This window comes from Trachypithecus francoisi, unplaced genomic scaffold, assembly GCF_009764315.1.
Source record: "Trachypithecus francoisi isolate TF-2019V2 unplaced genomic scaffold, Tfra_2.0 Lachesis_group3, whole genome shotgun sequence".
In the NCBI taxonomy this organism is placed as follows: Eukaryota; Metazoa; Chordata; class Mammalia; order Primates; family Cercopithecidae; genus Trachypithecus; species Trachypithecus francoisi.
In genome coordinates this window covers 104,867,105-104,881,376 of record NW_022681468.1, presented here as the reverse complement: position 1 = coordinate 104,881,376, position 14,272 = coordinate 104,867,105, and the positions used below count along the sequence as shown (strand labels likewise).

Below are 14,272 nucleotides of genomic sequence, written 5' to 3'. Positions count from 1 at the left end.
TTTTATTAGTTCCATCTGTCTAACTGGTAACTTTAGTCCATTTACATTTGTTGTGACTGATTTATGCGGACTTCCTTCTATCACCTATCAGGAGAACCTGCTTCCGATGTTTAACATGGTTCTTTTCTATTTCCTAAGTGTCTCGGCTGGGTTGAGAAATAAAGGGAAAGAGCATGAGAGAGAAATTTAAAGCCAGTTGTCCAGGGGCGACATCACATGTTGGCAGGATCCATGATGTTCCCCGAGCCATAAAACCAGCAAGTTTTTGTTAGCGATTTTCAAAAGGGACGGAGTGCACGAATAGGGTGTGGGTCACAGAGATCACATACTTCACAAGGTAATAAAATATCACAATGCAAATGGAGGCAGGGCGAGATCACAGGACCACCAGATAGGGTGAAATTAAAATTGCTAATGAAGTTTCGGGCACGCATTGTCATTGATAACATCTTATCAGGAAACAGTGTTTGAGAGCAGGTAACCTGTCTGACCACAATTTATTAGGTGGGAATTTTAAGCCTGGGAGCACTATAGGAGACCGGGGCTTATTTCATCCCATCGGCTTCGACCATAAAAGACGGGACGCCTTAAAAAGGGGTTGTCTATAGGCCTACCTTCAGGGCGCATTCTCTTTCTTAGGCATGTTCCTTGCTAAGAAAAAGAATTCAGGCCGGGCGCGGTGGCTCAAGCCTGTAATCCCAGCACTTTGGGAGGCCGAGACGGGCGGATCACGAGGTCAGGAGATCGAGACCATCCTGGCGAACACGGTGAAACCCCATCTCTACTTAAAAAATCTACAAAAATCTAGCCGGGCGAGGTGGCGGGCGCCTGTAGTCCCAGCTACTCGGGAGGCTGAGGCAGGAGAATGGCGTAAACCCGGGAGGCGGAGCTTGCAGTGAGCTGAGATCCGGCCACTGTACTCCAGCCTGGGTGACAGAGCGAGACTCCGTCTCAAAAAAAAAAAAAAAAAAAAAAGAATTCAGCGGTATTTCTCCTACTTGCCTGTGAAAGAGGAGGAATGTAGCTCACCAGCGGCCAGTTCAAAGTTACCTCTCTTGTTCCCTGAACATCGCTGTTATCCTGTTCTTTTTAAAAGATGCCCAGATTTCAGATTCAAACATACATGCTCTACAAACAATTTGTGCAGTTGACGCAATCACAGGATCCTGAGGTGACATTCATCCTCCTCAGTTTACAAAGAAGATGATGGGATTAAGAGATTAAAGTAAAGACAGGCATAGGGAATCACAAGGATATTCATTGGGGAAGTGATAAGTGTCCATGAAATCTTCACAATTTATGTTCAGAGATTATAGTAAAGACAGGTGTAAGAAATTATAAAAGTATTAATTTGGGGAACTAATAATTGTCCATGAAATCTTCACAATTTACGTTCTTCTGCTGCGGCTTCAGCCAGTCCCTCCGTTCGGAGTCCCTGACTTCCTGCAACAATCACCTTTAGAACTTCTATTTCTCTCACTTTCTAACATAATTTTAATATCTCCTCCTGGGATTCCACTAAGCCATATTCTAGACCTCATTCTGATCTCCCTCCCCTCTCAACCCACCAACTTCTGCCCCATCATCTATCCTCATGTCTCACAGTGTAACATACTGACTTACTTTTGGGAGATAACTATCTAACCAATTAACTCTTTCTTCTGATGTCTAATCCATCCACTGAGTTTCTTACATCAACAATTACATTTTTTATTTCTTTATTTCATTTCATTCTGAGACGGAGTCTCACTCTGTCACCCAGGCTGGATGCAGTGGCACGCACCTGCAGCCTTGTCCTCCTGGGCTCAAGCAATCCTCCCACCTCAGCCTCCTAACTAGCTAGGACTATAGGCACGTGCCCCACACCCAGCTATTTTTTTATTTTTATTTTTTGGTGGTGGTGGGGTATTTTTTATGTAGAAACGAGTTCTCACCATGTTGCCCAGGCTTGTCTCCAACTCCTGGGCTCATACTATTCTCCCACCTCAGCCTCCAAAAGAGTTCTGGGATTACAGGTGTGAGCCACCATACCCAGCTATATATTTTGTTTCTGTAAGTTCTATTTCATCCCTTTTCTTTTCAGGTCCTCCTCATCATTCCTGGTGGTCTTACTGGTTGCTCAATTTTATGAGTCCATTTTTTTTTATATTAGGTTTCACCTGTAACTATTTTCTCACAATTCTAATATTTGAAGTCTGTGTTCTGTATCTGATAATTCCAAAACCTACAGTCTTTGGGAAACATATTATTCATTGTTTCTGACAATTCTCAAATACATTGGGTTGACTACTTGAATGCTATGATTTGACTGACTTCATATTTGCCTGCTTTTAATCTTCGGGAATCCTACAGGCTTAAGTTAGAGATGCTTTCCTACAAAAAGTGTCTGTGTCTGCTTCTGATGAGAGCTGTGGGTATGTTATGCCCAGACCATTTATTCCCTGAAGAAGACCACCAGAGTCCAGAGTCAAAGCCAAGCGGCAAGGATCTTTAATGCAAGTTCGAACTTGGTCCCTCCGTTCTACAACATACAAGAGGGCCCCGAATGATGCATGTGCCCACTTTTTATAGCCCGATGCATACAGGATATGTAAGGTTACAGAGGTACAAAGGAATTCTTTTGGTTGCAGCTTCACAACTGGTAATTGGTTAATATTTTAAGTTATACAATTAACAGTTTTCTATTTGTTCCCACGCATTTAGTAAAACTACAAACGGTTGTGACCTTATCAGGGGCTCTCTAGGTGGTGTTTCTGAGGTGTGTGTGGGGAGGTGTGTTTGTGTTGGGCTCAGGAAGTTGGGACAAAATAGAGGAATGTGTTTGTACTGGGCCCAGGACTAAGATATGTGGCAGACACCGGTAATTAGAACAGAACAGAGCAGGACAGAGACTTTCACATTTGTCCTTACAATGTCTGGAGTCTATAGATAACCTAATCGGTTAGGTCCAGGGTCGATCTTTAACTAGACTCAGGGCGCCGCCCGGGCTGTTTGCCTGTGGACTTCATTTCTGCCTTTTAGTTTTTTCATTTGATCTCTTTCATTCCTCCCTTTCTCAGGTACATCTGGAGCCAGTCTTGGGTCTTATAAGTCTGATTCTGTTTCAGCATTTACAGGTTGGTATTGGGCTCTGAGGACCATGAGCTGTATGGTGTCAAACCTTTCCCTGACAAACCGCAAAATTCTGTTAATCACACAAGGTCCTACGGTAAACAGAAATAGTAGACTTAGTAGGGGTCCAAGGAAGGGGGCTAACAGAGAAAACATAGAGGAATTCCACCACTGATTTGCAGCTGAGGCAAACTGCTGTTTTCTCATTTTTATGCTTAACTTATGTAACTGTTGGACCCGGTTCTCTACAAGCCCTGATTCATTTACATAGAAGCAACAGTCTTCTTTCAGGAACATACATGTACCACCTTTTTCAGCAGTGAGTAGGTCTAGGGCCCTCCGGTTCTGCAAGGTCACCTGAGCTAGGGATGTGAGCTGTCACTGAAGGGAGGCAAGGGACTCAGCTGACTCCTCCATAGCCACGGCAAATTGTTGGTACAATTTGTTGCTTTCTATGAGGGTGTGACCTAGGGCTCCCCCTTCCAGTCTGGCCGCAATGAGGGATGATGTGAGGGAGATTCCTGCAATGAGGGGGAGAAATATTGCTCATGTAGGTCTCGGTCTAGGAGCTGCGTGAATAGCAGTACTAGTCCAGTTACCGGTGTACCCCAGGAACTCGCCGGCAGTTAGTAGAGTTAACCGGGGAACTAATGTGACAGGAAGACACAGTAGGTTGGTAACAGAGGGACCAGGTAGATTCTTAGATAATGTTCCATTACACCAGAAGAATATGCCCGGCGGGGCTCGTAGGGTGGTTCTAGGGGGCGTTACAGTGATGTTGCAGAGGCTGGAGTTAGTGCCTGAAAAACAGTAGGGAAACTTTTCCTGACTGGGGTTTAGGTACAGTGGTACATTAAGAATGGGGGCGTTCGTGAGATTCTGAAAGTCCCTAGTTTGGGTGGAGGATTCCCATGGCAGAGGGACAGCGGTTAGTGGTGGATGCCCTAGGGTGGCACACAGAAAGCAGCCAGACAAGCCGTGAAGTCCTGTAAGGTTAGCAAGTTCTAATTCTTCTTGTAATAATTCTAACCAGGAGAAAGGGCGTAATTCTTGTGTCAGTCTGTCTTCCTGTCATTGGATATCCCCATGGACCAGGGGCCGTACTTGAACTAGGCCACGCCACAGATAGAGGTGACTGCTAGGCCACGTGGAGGAAGAGGAATAGTATACAGCCCCATGTTGAGGCGTGGTCCAGCGGGAGTTCCAGGGGTCCTTAACTATCCAAGTGTAGATGCCACCTCTATCCTGCTGGTAGCAGTTCCACCCGGATTGCTCGTTCCACCCTCTGACTGAGTGCATTTTGCAGTAACTGTAGGGGCAGCCTGCGTTTTGGTGCCACCAATAATGTTTACAATTGTACTCAGTCTGATCAAACTCAAAGCATATTATTGGTACCACTGGTTTGGCTATCTGAAAACCAGTAAAATTTAGCAAAATTGGGGCACTGCACCCTGAGGAGGGGCAGTCAGCACTGGCCAATAATTTCCCGGGCTTATGAGGTTGCCCAGGGTGGGTTCGATTTTCATAAAGCCAGAACCTCCAGACAAAGGGATTAGAAACTGGTTTTGTGTTTGCCCCAGCGGCCACTAGGGCAACTAACATTAGGGTTAGACTACCTAGCTGCATGTTTGCAGTGAGCTATGCTGCCGGCGCAGGGTGAGTTTTAAGGGGTTGTTCTTAGCTTTGTCCACAGTCCACGTGGTCGGTGCTTCAGTCGCTGCCGTGATGGGTCCGAGAAGGTCGGAGGCTGGGTCCACCGGTTTGATGTGGGTGTAGTGGATCCTTCTACCTTCTACCTTCAGGGCGGTGGGTGTGGTTAGGAGTACTTGGAGTGGTCCTTTCCACCTGGGCTCCAAGGTTTCTTGCCGGTGTCGCTTAACCAGGACCCAGTCTCCTGGCTGGTACGGATGGGGTGTCGGTGGAGGACCGGTCTCATACAGTTCCTTCAGCTTGGGCCAGATTTCCTGATGAATTTTCTGCAAGGCTTGTAGGGAAAACAAGAGTTCAGAGACATTTTCTGTTTCAGATTTGAGCAGATCATCTTTTAGGCTGGGAATCAGGGGTGGGGGTCTGCCATACATGATTTCATAAGGGGTAAGGCCCAGTCTGTAAGGGGTATTACGGGCCCGGAACAGAGCGTAAGGGAGAAGGACCACCCAATTAGCGCCAGTCTCCATAGTCAATTTGGTTAAGGTCTCCTTTAAGGTCCGATTCATCCTCTCTACCTGTCCTGAACTCTGGGGCCTGTAAGCACAATGTAATTTCCAATTAGCCCCAAGGATGGAAGCCAAATCCTGACTCACCTTAGCAACGAAGGCCGGCCCATTATCTGACCCTATCTGGATGGGAAAGCCATACCTGGGGCGGTTGTCTTCCAGAATTTTCTTTGCTACAACCTGAGCGGTTTCTCTTTTGGTTGGAAATGCTTCAGTCCACCCTGAAAAGGTATCTACAAAGACAAGTAAGTACCGATACCCGTATTTTCCTGGCTTTACCTCAGTGAAATCTACTTCCCAGTAGATACCGGGCCTGGTTCCCCTGAGCCTTGTTCCTGCAGCAGCCTGGGATTGGGGATAGGCGTTGCTAAGCTGGCAGACTTTGCAACTCGTCACGATGCTGCTGGCCGTCTCCGCTACGCATCTGATCTTGAGTTTGGAGCATCTGATCAGGTCTATCATCCGCCGGGCACCCAGATGGGTGGTTCGGTGGATGTGTTCTAACACTTGCTGCCCTAATTTTTCTAGTAGGATAATTTGGTCATTAGTATCAGTCCACCACCCATTCTGGATCTGTTTCAGGGGAAGTTTCTCGATCCACTGGAGATCTTGTTCTGAATAATCAGGGTGATATGGCAGGTCCCGGGGCCGGATCAGGGAGCTGGAGTGCAAGGAGTTGACTGGGAGCCTTTGCCACACTCCTTGCAGTTTGGTCTGCCAGAAAGTTGCCTTGAGCAGTTGGAGTGGTTGGCTTCTGGTGCCCTGGGCAATGTACAATAGCCAATTTTTCTGGTTTCCATAGGGCTGCTAGCAGGGCTAGGATCTCTTGCTTATTTTTTATCTCTTTTCCTTCAGCCGTTAGCAACCCTTGCTCCCTGTAAATGGCCCCATGTATGTGTGCCATAGCGAAAGCATATCGGCTGTCTGTGTATACTGTCAGTTTCCTCCCTGCCCCTAAGGTAAGAGCTTGGGTGAGCGCTATCAGTTCGGCCCTCTGGGCCGATGTCCCCGGGGGCAGGGGTTCCGCCCAGATTACCTCAGTCTCTGAAGTCACGGCTGCTCCAGCATACCTCTGGTCTTGGTGTATGAAGCTGCTCCCATCGGTGAACCAAATGAGGTCAGCGTCAGGAAGTGGGTGGTCCTGCAGATCCTCTCGAACTCCGTGCACCTGGGCTAATATCTCAGTGCAATTATGGAGCGGGGCGTCCAGGTCCGGGTTGGGCAGTAGCGTGGCAGGGTTTAAGGTTGTTGGGGGCAGGAAAGTTATTCTGAGGGGGTTTAATAGTAGTCCTTGGTAGTGGGTGAGCCGGGCGTTGCTTATCCATCGGTTAGGTGGCTGTTTGAGTACACCTTCGATGGCATGTGGGGTAACGACCCGTAATTCTTGTCCTAAGACAAGTTTATCAGCATCTTGTACCATCAGGGCCGTGGCTGCGATCATTCGGAGGCAAGGGGGCCACCCGGCAGCCACTGGGTCTAATTTCATTGACAGGTAGGCGACTGGCCTCCGCCAGGGGCCTAAGTTCTGAGTCAGTACCACCTTGGCAACACCCTTACTCTCATCCACGTATAAGTGGAAGGGCTTAGTGACGTCAGGTAGTCCCAGCGCAGGCGCAGAGAGTAGGGCAGTTTTAATCTGTTGGAAAGCCGACTCAGCTTCTTCTGTCCAATTAAATGTTTGCTGTCCCTGTGTTGCCTGATATAAGGGTTTAGCCAGCTCTGCGAACCCAGGTATCCACAGCCTACAAAATCCCGCCGACCCCAGGAATTCCCTTACTTGTCGGGTGGATTGTGGCCTGGGGATCTGCAGAACAGTCTGCTTCCGGGCGTCTGTTAACCAGTGCTGCCCTCCTTTTAGCAGGTACCCCAGATATGTTACTTCTGGTTTACAGATTTGAGCTTTCTTTGCCGAGGCCCGGTAGCCTAGACTCCCTAGAGCTTGTAAGAGGCCCTTGGTCCCTTGGAGGCAAGCTTCTCAGGTCTCGGGAGCAATCAGGAGGTCATCAACATACTGTAGTAAGGTTATTTCAGGGTGTTTGCATCGGTACTCACCCAGGTCTTCATGGAGGGCCTCATCGAACAGGGTAGGAGAGTTTTTGAATCCCTGCGGCAGTCTGGTCCATGTCAGTTGGCCGCTTATGCCCCTTTCAGGGTCAGTCCACTCGAAGGCGAAAAGCTTTTGGTTCTGAGGGGCTAAAGGCAAACTGAAGAAGGCATCTTTCAACTCTAAAACAGTATACCATTGGTGTTTAGGGTTTAGAGTACTCAGGAGGGTATACAGGTTAGGCACAGTTGGATGTATGTCCATAACCCTCTTATTGACTTCTCTTAAGTCTTGCACAGGTCTATACTCCTCACTATTAGGTTTCCGTACCGGCAACAAGGGAGTATTCCAGGGTGAGTGACAGGGCCAAAGGACCCCTTGGTCGAGGAGCCGACGGATGTGGGGCATAATTCCTTCTTTGGCCTCTAAGGGCATCGGGTATTGATGTACCCGAACGGGGTCTGTCCCAGGCTTGAGTTCGACAAACAAGGCAGGACGGTGTTTTGCTAGTCCTAAGCCTCCCGTTTCTGCCCAGGCTTCTGGATATTGTTGAAGCCAGGTTGCTATGTCCTGGTCAGGGGCCGCCTGCTCCTAGTGGAGCCGGTACTCATCTTCTAAGGTTATGGTCAGGACGGGCACAGGCTGATTTTGGGAATCGGTCACGATGGGCCCCTCAGGGAGGAAATGGATCTGTGCTCCCATTTTAGTTAGCAGGTCTCTCCCTAGTAGGGGACAGGGGCTTTCAGGGATAACCAGGAAAGAGTGGGTTACATTCTTGGCTCCGAGATTTACTGTTCTTTGTGTCGTCCAGGGGTACTTCTTAATTCCTGTGGCCCCTTGTACCCACGAGGACTTGGAGGATAATTTTCCATCAGTTTCAACTAGGACTGAGTGCTGTGCTCCCGTATCGACCAAGAACTGAACTGGGGACCCCTCCACTTGCAAAGTTACCCTGGGTTCGGGGAGGGGGACCGAACCCCGTCTTCCCTAGTCCTCGTTTTGAGTGACTAGTACGGGTGTAGACCTAGGGGGTCCCCGTCCTTGTTGTTTCTTTTTGGGGCAGTCTCTTGCCCAGTGGCCAGCTTTTTTACAGTAGGCACATTGGTCTTTGCTCAGGTTGTTATATTGGGGGACCGCTTAGGTTGGGTGTTCTCTGGCTGTAGATGCTCTTTTTGTACAACCGCTGCCAGGACCTTGGTCATTTTTTCCTCTGGAGTATCTCTATTATTGTAAACCCGCTGGGCTATCTGAAGAAGGTCCTGAAGCTGTTTTCCCTCTAAGTCTTCTAATTTCTGGAGCTTCTTTTTAATATCTGGGGCTGCCTGATTTACAAAAGACATCACAACAGCTGCCTGACTTCCTGGGGCCTCTGGGTCTATGTGGGTATACTGCCTAAAAGCCTCCATTAGTCTTTCTAAGTAGCTAGCTGGGCTTTCTGTCTTTCCCTGCAGAACAGAGTATACTTTAGCCAAATTGGTGGGCTTGCGAGCAGCTGCCCGGAGACCTGCCATTAGAGTCTGGCGATAAAGGTGTAGCCGTCCCTTACCTTCTGCCGTGTTGTAATCCCATGCCGGTCTGGTCAGAGGAAAAGTCACATTTATGAGGTCGGGGGTGGTAGTCAGTTGACCGTCGTCCCCTGGGACCAGCTTTCTAGCTTCTACCTGTATTCTCTCTCGCTCCTCCGTTGTGAACAAGATTTGGAGGAGCTGCTGACAATCATCCCAAGTGGGCTGGTGAGTGAACATGACACTATCCAGTAAGGCCATTAAATCTTTGGGGTTGTCTGAAAACCGAGCACTCTGAGTCTTCCAATTATATAGATCACTGGTGGAGAATGGCCAGTACTGGAGCCTAGGACTTCCCGTGTCATCTGGGGGTCCTATTTCCCGAAGGGGTAACGCCACTGTGGAGTCAGGCAGCTGGGGAGGGGTAACCCGGAAAGTGCGCCCTCACGTCCGCCCTGCCAGCCCTTCAGAGTTACTTTCACTTTCAGTGGGTTCGGGCGCGCCGGCTGCTTCCCGTTCGCCTGCTCCCTCCTGCGGTTCCACCCAGGGGGCTGGACCTGGGGGCCGGAGGGGTATGGAGGGGGTTCTGTGGACAGAAGGTCCTCGCTATCGGGTAGAACAGGATGGGGGGGGCAGTCGGTTGCTTGGATTTTAGTGGCCGAGCAATCAGTGCCTTACAGGGTTCAGAGGCTAATTGGAAAGGGGCAGCCAAGGGGGCAGGTACTCAGCTAGGTCCTGCCATACGAGGATATATGGGATATGATCTGGGTGACCAGCACGCCCAGGCTGGAAAACCTTGGACTTTACTCTAGTGATGACAGGAAGACAGAATGTCCCTTCGGGTGGCCATCCTACATTAAGGGCGGGCCATTCGGAGCGGCACAGAGTAATTAGCTTTCCCTTCCTAATGTCCATACTGAGATCATGGCCCCTTGCCCTAACATCCTGAAAATTATTTATAAGGAGAGATAGGGGTGTGCTCTGGATATTACCCATTCTGTGATGGTCTGTAGTCCTTTCCTGCAAAGGAATATGGGTTAAAATTCCCGCCAAGGAAAACGGGAGTATCAATAATATCTAGTCGCAAGCGCGCTCTGGAAGCCTGGGTCAGAATCAGTTCAAACAATTCAGATAGGGATCTAAATCAGACGAGAGCCGGGGGACGTCTCCCACCGGTCTCCGCTGGCTGTCCTATAGCGCATCTGCCAGGACTTATGCCAGCTTTCAGCTTCAGTTACAGACCTCACGAGTCACAGATTCAGAAAGGAGTCAAACGGGCTAACAGCCTCAGATGCAGAGCGGACTCAGAGAGCCGCGGATTCAGACAGGCTAACAGCCTCAGATTCAGAGCAGACTCAGAGAGCCGCGGATTCAGACAGGCTAACAGCCTCAGATGCAGAGCGGACTCAGAGAGACGCAGATTCAGACAAACAGAGACGAGCTGGCTCACCTATTAGCAGATCGATCCCAGTAGATCCATTGACCGGGAGTCTGGTGGGCTTGGGGGAATCCCAGATGAGCCCCCAGATGTTATGCCCAGACCGTTTATTCCCTGAAGAAGACCACCAGAGTCCAGAGTCAAAGCCAAGTGGCAAGGATCTTTAATGCAAGTTCGAACTTGGTCCCTCCGTTCTACAACATACAAGAGGGCCCCGAATGATGCATGTGCCCACTTTTTATAGCCCGATGCATACAGGATATGTAAGGTTACAGAGGTACAAAGGAATTCTTTTGGTTGCAGCATCACAACTGGTAATTGGTTAATATTTTAAGTTACACAATTAACAGTTTTCTACTTGTTCCCGCGCATTTAGTAAAACTACAAACGGTTGTGACCTTATCAGGGGCTCTCTAGGTGGTGTTTCTGAGGTGTGCGTGGGGGGGTGTGTTTGTGTTGGGCTCAGGAAGTTGGGACAAAATAGAGGAATGTGTTTGTACTGGGCCCAGGACTAAGATATGTGGCAGACACCGGTAATTAGAACAGAACAGAGCAGGACAGAGACTTTCACAACATTTGTCCTTACAATGTCTGGAGTCTATAGATAACCTAATCGGTTAGGTCCGGGGTCGATCTTTAACTAGGCTCAGGGCACCGCCCGGGCTATTTGCCTGTGGACTTCATTTCTGCCTTTTAGTTTTTTCATTTGATCTCTTTCAGGTACAACTAACATAAGATCACTTTACCACCATGCATAATCCTGACATTCTCTTGGATTATCTTGGAGCATCTCAGCATTACACAAGGTTCTCAAATTTGGCTCCCCAACCTTGCTCATTTATACACAGAAGACTAGACTGCTTAGTACAGGTGGTGACTCCCTTCCTCCTACCCTAGAAAAAACAAAGCAGATCCCTCATCTGAATGTGATCACAGACTAGGAAATTCTGGAGGTGAATAGCTGGAGGCTGTGGGCAGCAGGGAAAGATGGGTGTCTTTCCTGACCATAGAAATAGGTCAGAAGCTGCCCTAAAGGCTGTGTGCTACAGCATTTCACTATTTAGCTCAACTACCATTCCCTCCATAAGAGTGTGAGTGGAAGCTTCTTAGAGCACCATGTTGCCTTTAAACAAAGTCAAATTTTTGCTAAAAGCCATGGTCATGGTAAAAGAAAAAAGAAAAACCCTCTGGCTTTGGAAGGCTTTCTCAGTAATGTCCTAGAATTAAGATTAAACAGAAAACCAGCCTGACCAATGTTCTTCTGCCCCATGGCTTGCTCTCAGCTCCTCTTGGTAGGGCCTAGGGCAGTCAGGCTGTCTGGCTCCAATCCTTGCTCTGCCACCTGTGACCTTGGACAAGTTTCCTGCCTTCAGTTGCCTCATCCATAAAATGCAGATATTAATAATACCCTCTTTTTAAGTTATTAAGAGGATTGAAAGAGCTAATCAAAAGTAAAAACTAAAAAGACTTGGTAAGCATAGGCAGAAAGGGGAAAAAAGTAAAAATAAATAAATAAAAAGACTAGTGCCTAGCACATAAAAGTTCATCAGGAATTAATTCTATAACATGAACTCAATTTTGCAAAACTTCAAAGTACATATAACTTTTACTAGGGTATACATACCAATAATAAATTTACAACTGTAGACATGTTTGTCTATAGTAAATATAACAAAGACTAAGCAATCAGATACTAAATCATTAAGTGATTAGCAGTCAGTATCTTTAATTTTCTTGTATATTTTCCATAGATTATCTTTGTAACAAAAAGAAAACAAATCAAATGAAAATGAAATGAATTTTCTCAAAAAAAATTAAGACAGGAAGTAGGCTCACAAAGTAATATAAAATATATCTTATGATTTATATAAAATTCTTAATAGAAGTACCTTCTTTGCTCCAAGCTGCACACTGGCTTTGCCTTTGACTCAGGTGGCATTTATTTGCATGATGACTGATTCTATCGAGTAGGCACTGCTTCAGCCCTACAGGAAGAACAAAACATCTCTAGAACACAGCAGCATTCCTGATTCCCACTTGAGAAGCCCTAACAAAATGGCATATAACTTAACAGCAGCAGACCAGTGTTACAAAGTCTGGAGTCAAGGGGAAAAAGTAAAATTGGAACATTTCCAGAATCTCACAAAAAACAACAAACTGATGTTCTAAGTGCCCAACGTGAGCAAATTAGAACCTTAAATAAAGGTCACTCTTAATGCCTATTCTAGCATAGATTCAGCACCAAGTACAACGTCATTTTACTGGTTTACCTTTTTTATTTTATTTTATTTATTTATTTATTTTGAGACAGAGTCTCACTCAGTTGCCCAGGCTGGAGTGCAGTGGTGCCGTCTCGGCTCACTGCAAGCTCTGTCTCCTGGGTTCATGCCATTATCCTGCCTCAGCCTCCTGAGTACAGAGGGGCTGCCTAAAAGTGGTTGACTCTACTACTGGGACTACAGGAGTCTGCCATCACGCCTGGCTAATTTTTTTTCTATTTTTTTAGTAGAGACAGGGTTTCACCGTGTTAGCCAGGATGGTCTCGATCTCCTGACCTCGTGATCCACCCACCTTGGCCTCCCAAAGTGCTGGGATACCTTTTTCATTCTTGAAAGTAGGAGCTATGAAGAAAAAAGCAACAGCAACAACAAAAAACCCACTAAAATGTCTTTAAGAGAACCTTCTACTTACCATCTAACTTACATAATCAGAACACTCTATTGCGTGTGAAAATTGAGTATTATAAGAAAATAATCACCTGTTTTGTGAGAGGTTCCATACAGAATGCTCCTCCACCCAATATATACCTTAAAAAGAAAAAAGGAAACACAGAAAATTATCTTGAGAATTATTCCTGCTTAAACAATTTCTGTGTGCCACTATCAAGAAAGCATGCACACAGTAAAGATAAGAAGAGAACATGCAAGCATGAACATACTTGTTAAGGATATAGGACTATGGATAATTTAAAAATTCTAATGGTATTACTCTCATGTAATTGCTCTGAAATTCTAGTTAATTGTTTGAAATGGCTCTTAGAACAGAATACTTTGAAATTTTGATGATGTCAAAAGCTAAGAACTTGGCCCTAAATATTCCAAAGAATAAGGGCAGAAGAACCCGTTTCCTTAAATGGCATTTGAGTATTCTTTACAACGGAAACTTTCTCTCCCATCCTGTGATGGCCAAGGGTTTTTCCTCTGACAATGGCACTGACCTTACCCTATCCAAAATATGAACATCTGCATGGTTTCATGGTTCAAATTGTTTTTATGCATTCTGTTGTGAGAATCAAATGGTTCACACCATGCGGCTTCTCTCAGGGACTCCTCAAGTCTTTTCTAGGCCTGAAGACTGTTCTCTGAACCAAAGACAGCTTCTGGGGATGTACCAAATCTCCCATTAGAAAATTATTTAGATCAAGATGTTTTAACCTTTTAACTCTTTCTCAAACAAAATAATTTCATTTCTCCTTTAATGTTATTTTAAATTTCAAAATACACAGATAGCATGCATAAAATAAAATCAAAGGAATGATAGTTTTAGAACGAAAACTGTGGTAATTTTGAAAACACAAAAGCTAAGACCACTGATTGGATCTACGTGGACTCCAAGTCCACCACAAACTGTTCTCTCCTCTGGGGCTTGGCAGTTTCTTTACTGTTACTCCCCTGTTTCTCAACCAGTTACACAGCAAGATGAATATCCAGGGGTAATAGTTTACTTACTAGAAAAAAAAAATCTGTCACCAATTCACAGAAATGTTTCTGTGAGAATATTTCCTACAACTCTTCTACGTGAATCCTACCCTCCTTGTGTTATAGCTCAAACTGGTCTCGTGTACTCTGAATCCCTCATTCTCTTTCCTAGATACCTGATTGTGTTTACTTTTCACCTATGTAAATAATCTTCCTGCAACCTCCACCAACTGACCAAACCCCATTCACATTTCACTGCC

The 14,272-nt window shown here is 46.4% G+C and overlaps 1 protein-coding gene across 3 annotated transcripts in view; it reads right to left on the bottom strand.

Moving 5' to 3' along the window:
• GOLGA6L9 (golgin A6 family like 9) overlaps positions 1 to 12,227 on the bottom strand; it is a 33,823-nt gene extending 21,596 nt beyond the window's left edge. For 2 of the 3 annotated variants that reach the window (XM_033190934.1, XM_033190935.1), the window contains exon 1: positions 12,204 to 12,227. The gene's annotated coding sequence lies outside the window, so the exon portion shown is untranslated. The remainder of the gene's footprint in view (positions 1 to 12,203) is intronic. The other variant, XM_033190936.1, reaches the window with a different exon arrangement.
• Positions 12,228 to 14,272: the final 2,045 nt, after the last annotated feature.